Source organism: Gossypium arboreum, chromosome 8 (assembly GCF_025698485.1).
Source record: "Gossypium arboreum isolate Shixiya-1 chromosome 8, ASM2569848v2, whole genome shotgun sequence".
Lineage (NCBI taxonomy): Eukaryota > Viridiplantae > Streptophyta > Magnoliopsida > Malvales > Malvaceae > Gossypium > Gossypium arboreum.
The window spans coordinates 90,215,204-90,221,140 of NC_069077.1; positions in this window are offsets into that span (position 1 = coordinate 90,215,204).

Here is a 5,937-nt window from a genome sequence, read left to right on the forward strand (position 1 = left end):
CAGATACTCGAGGATATGTTGAGATGTTGCATCCTTGAGTTTAATGGTTCATGGGAACGGTATTTGCCTTTGATTGAATTCGCTTACAACAATAGTTTTCAATCAAGCATTAAGATGGCACCTTACGAGGCTTTGTACGGTCATAAATGCCGTACACCGTTGTTTTGGACCTAGCTCAATAAAAGTAAAATCTTCGGAGTTGATTTGATTAAAGATGCTGAACAGAAAGTAAAAGTGATCTGTGAAAGTCTGAAAGCAGCTTCAGATCGTCAGAAGTCATATGCGGGTTTAAAACGAAAAGACATTGAGTATCAGGTCAGAGACAAAGTATTTCTTAAAGTTTCACCTTGGAAAAAGGTGCTCAGATTTGGCCGTAAGGGCAAATTGAGTCCGAGGTTCATCGGGCCGTATAAAATATCCGAACGAGTTGGGCCGGTAGCATATAGATTGATTTTGCCAACTGAACTTGAAAAGATTCACAATGTTTTTCATGTTTCAATGCTTCGACGTTATAGATCTGATCCATCGCATGTAATTAGTCCATTAGAGGTTGAGATTCAATCTGATTTGAGTTACGAAGAAGAACCAGTTCGTATATTGACTTGTGAGGTAAATGAGTTACGAAATAAAAGAATTTCGCTAGTGAAAGTATTATGGGTTAAGCACGGGGTGGAAGAAGCTACTTGGGAGCTAGAGGACTCTATGAAAGAACGATATCCTAACTTATTCACTGGTAAGATTTTCGGGGACTTAAATTTCTTATGTGGGGGAGAGTTGTGACAGCCCTATTTTGACCCTAGTCTGGAAGGGGTTTCGGGACCACAAAACCGAGTAAAAAAAAATGTGGACTTGCATGTCAATTTACCCAAAATACTTTGAGTGGCCAGCCATGACAAGATCATTTCCACTAAGTTATGTTTTCTTGCAATATTAAATTGATAATGAATTAAACGAATTAAAGATGAATAAAAGAATAAGGGAGATAAAATATGTGTTAGTGGGAGGAGAAACCAAAGTTGGTTCATCCTTGTTCCTCCATTGCTGTAGCTAGAAAAGAGAAAGAAGAAATTTTTTGTTAAAATTTTTGGCTAAGGAAATTGCTAGAATAAGCTCAAGAGCAAAGAGGGTCGAAGTTGGATAGGGGAAAAGAGAAAGTAATTGAGTAGTCTTTCCTCAACGGTTCAAGTATATCCAAGATAAGTTTTGAATAGGCACATTTAGTACGTAATTGATAATGTCTTGATATGTTTATGATAACTGTACTGCGATCTATTGATTCTATTTGAATATAGTTGAGTGACAAATAATTTATGTTTAAGGCCTAAAGCCGAATAGACATTAGAAGTTAAGCTTGGAAAGTAAAACGGACATATATTCTTATGTATGTTATTGAGCCAAAAGTTATAGGAATGGTGCCCATGTTATGCTATTATTCGAATGGAATAAATGAACTATGATTGTGAGATGTTATGTGAATTGAATTTTCTTGCGAATAAGTATGCATGACATTCAGTGATGTTTATCTAGACTTAGGGTCTGCAGGCTATGTGTTGGAATTATATCCGGACTTAAGGTCCGCAGGCTATGTGCTGGAATTATAACCGGACTTAAGGTCCGCAGGCTACGTGCTGGAAATATGTCCGGGCTAAAGTCCCGCAGGCTTCGAGCTAGTATTATACCGGGTTTAAATTCCCGCAGGCTTGTGCTGGTAATTGGTTTCAAGTCCTAAGACCTGACAGGCTTAATGCCAGTAAGTTAAGTAAGATTACGATATTGAATGTTCGTAGTAAACTATCGTCGAGTAAGTACTATACATTTAAGATGTTCAGGTACGTATTACTTACTCATCGTGTGACAGCCTTAAAACGACCCTAGTCGGAATGTGGTTTCGGGACCACAAAACCGAGGCATAAAAATAATTTGATATTTATTTTGATGCCTATAATATGTGTTAACTCATGTGTGACATTTTTGATGCTTTAATTTAGAGTTATAAATGTGAATTTCACTAGAAAGGACCTAGTAGTAAACTTTAAAAGAATGAGGGGGGAAATGTGTGATGACTAGTTGATCATGCATGCAAAAATGAGGGTTTGCATGTCAATTTCCCTTTTATTAGCTAATGGCCGCCATGACAAAGGAGGATGGGCAAAACATGTCATAGACATGTTTTGTTGGTGCATCATGGGTGAAAAAAATATAGATTAATGAGTATGGGTAATAAAGAATGAAAAAAAAAGAAAAAAATGGTCTCATGCATGCCCATTGCCGTGAGTTGTGGAGAAAGAAAGAAGAAATTTTGTTCATCATTTTCATTTCCTTTGGGCTGAAAATTCTAAGGAAGAAGGAAGGAATTCTTGTTTCATGTTGGTTTGGAAGAGGTTTAGGAGGAGGTTTGGCCATACTTGTACCTAGATTAAGGTAAGTTTGATGTTTTGCCATGAGATTCATGTATATTTTAGTAGTTAGCTTGAGTTCTAACTAGCCATGGTTCAAATCCTTACTATGTCATGGAGATGATATTCGGCTAAGGTGAGGTTGTGTTGATATCATTTGCATGCTAAAAGTGAAGCTTTGTAATGGTGCATGTGATGGTGGATTGATGATTATTGAATATTCTTTTAGCACTTTTGAGTGAGAGTTTGATAGATACCATCGGGTTAAACTTCATGACATTGTAAGCTTGTAAGTTGGATGATGAAGTTCATGCTTTGTGAAGGTAAATGGGGTAGAAGGAGCATTCGCCATAATGAAAATATATGAGGTAGTCATAGTCATCCTTATGATTCGGCCCTTGCACCTATATGTATATATGTTTGCACATGATGTATTGGCATGACATATATACTATTTCAAGGTATATATTTGCTTGTGATGATGTTTTGGTTATGAAGTACATGAGAGATGTGTATTGAGCTACAATATGTAATCGTTAGTTAGTAAAATGTATGCTGTTTTGTGTGGTATTAAGTGTATAATTGGCCTCAACATGGACATGCATATTCGGCCACATGAAGGGGGTTGGTGTGCATGCATTCGGTTAGAGGCAAGCATATTGATGCCTATTCTTGGCTTGGAAAATTCGGCTAAAGAGAGTACTAACTAATGTGTTGAATTGATTCGTGATTTCGTACACATGTGACTCTAATGTCTAATGTATATAAGGGCTAAGTACCTTGAGCTTCACTTTGATGTTTGAATGAATTGTATTGAATTGTTTGTTGTGATTAAAAATTGTGCATGACCATTGTGTATTTGAGCTAAAGGATGGCCATATGACCATTTAAACTCCTTGTCATATTCGCCATAAGCTATCATAATGAGATTTTAATAAGTTAAATTTGTGTGAATTAGCTCAAGAGCTTAGAGGACCACAGTTGGATAAGGGAAAGGAAAAAGTGATCGAATAGCCGTCGAAATCGCTCGACAACATCCAAGGTAAGTCTTCGAGTAATGACCCTACTTGAATTATATTGAAATCATGCTCCTTGTGTGTGGCTATTGAGCGAAATTGTAAAGGTTTGATAAATATTTTGTGTTTGAGCCTTAGTAACGAAAATGAAATATGAATGTGTCGTGATTATTGATATATGTGTACATGAGCATTTGAATGATACCCGGCTAAGTCTCAAGACATTTATGCTAGTGATTATATCTGGCTAAGACCAAGGCATTCGTGCGAAGTTGTTATATCCGGCTAAGACCAAGGCAATTGTGCAAGTTACCAAATCCGGGTTAAGACCAAGGCAATTGTGCTTGTGGTTATATCCGGTTGAATCCAAGGTACGTGACTCGAAATGAGCAATCTTGCTGTAAAAATTTCAGTTTATACACTTGTGAAAATTCCAGCAATGAGGTATGTTCGTATGTGCTTGAATTAGTTGAGCCCTTACAAGTAAGTACTCGCTCAGTTGATAAACGAGCTACCGGCCTTTGGCTAAGTTGTTCTTTTGTGTATAAACATAAGGGTCGGTAATGTGAAGTAAGTATGATTATGAGAATGTGTATTAATAAAGTGATTCATTTAGTTATGTAAATGTAATACTTTAGTCAAAGCTGATTTCATTATTTGAGACTTACTAAGCATTAAAATGCTTACCCCGTTGCTTTGGCTCTTTGTTTTATAGATTTTGCTCGTTAGCTATCGGATTCGGGATCATCGAAGTCAAAGTCATCCACACTATCAAAGCCCCCATTTTGGTACAATTTTGGTTGAACTTTGAAATGGCATGTATAGGACTACCCTTTTGTTGTAGGTCATGTACCTTTCGGTTTTGTGTAAACTTGGATAGCCATGCGAAAATGGCTTATATACGTTTTTAGCATAGTACTATAATCGTTTGTATGTTGATCATTATGAGGTATGGAATTGTTTTGAAACGATTAGCCATTGGAATGGTTAATCATGATCACACTTTGTGCTATGTATGCAAAAAGGGCCAATTGAATCATGGAAATCATGAAATAGGTAAAGCCTACCTTAAAGGCAGATGTTGACAGCAGCAGTGATGTGGATGTCAAAAATTACTAAAAATAGTAAGAATGGTATTAAATAGCGAATAAATTATGTAAATGAACCTTGATGAATCTACTTTCATATGGAAGAAACGAAACGGTCATATGAGTTATATGTTAAGAGATATTAAAGTTCTCGTGAAACAGGGCCAGAACTGTTTCTGGATCCCCTGTTCCGACTTTGGAAATTCATTGTAAATTAACCAGAGATAATTAGGAGTCATGCCATATATGTATAGATTCCTCTCTGAGTCTAGTTTCTATAAAAACAAACGGAATCAGTATTGAAGCCCTTTACAGGGAGATATCCAATTCGTAATGCGTGAGGGTCAGTGTAGTTGAACCCTGGATTAGGGGAGACTTTAACTAATAAACTGTACTAATTGGCCCGACCAAAAATTCTAGAAAAAAATATGTTGATGGAATTATGAGTCTAGTTTAAGGTAAAATTTACGAAACTGGTTTTCGAGCTTTAAAACTCAAGATATGATTTTTAAGGCGACAGTGACGCAGTAACCAGCTAGTCTGGAAATTTTTTTTTTTAGGACTGTGAAAACAATTAAGTTAAGTCTGTGTGCACCTTGTGTTCGACTCCGGTAACGGACTCGGGTACGGGGTGTTACACATCGGTGAATTGATTTCGAAGTGAATCATTAGCATCAAAGAAGAATATATATATAAATATGATTGATGGTTATATTTGCGAATATGAGAATGATTTAATCAGTCATGGTATATTTGTATATGAATTATATGTTAAAATTACTTTATGTACTCATGTACATTCAGTCAATAATTTTGTGAATTATTAGTATTAAAGAATGATACTTAAGTGTGAATGATTGTTATATCTACGAGTAAAACAATGACCTATTCGGTCAAATGTTGTTAATATATGAGATTATTTGATTTAAAAGCATCGTATGAACTTTAAGTAGAAGAAAAATATGTGCTGAGAAATCTATGTATATGTTTATGTGTATTCGGCCATGAAGCAATTTGAATTGAGAATAAGTCTGTTTAAATGAATGTTTCGATTTTCGATAAGTCTTTAATTGTTTGTGATGCTTAAAACTTACTAAGCTTTGAAAGCTTACTCTGTTCTTTATTTCTCTATTTTATAGATTGTTGATTTTGACCACCGACTCGGGGATCGTCAGCAGTTCATCACACTATCGATCTTTTTGGTACAGTTATATTTTGGACTCGATATGGCATGTATAGGTTAGGCTGATGATAACGATGTTTTCAAATTGTAAATATTTTGGCCATACAAAAATGGCGTATAACTTAAATATCAGTAGGTATTTCAGCTCAATCTCTGTTTATGTTTGTTGACAATGTGAATGAGATAATTAAATGTTTAGTTCGGTAATACCTCTTAACCTTAATCTGGCAATCGAATTCGGGTTAGGGGGTCTT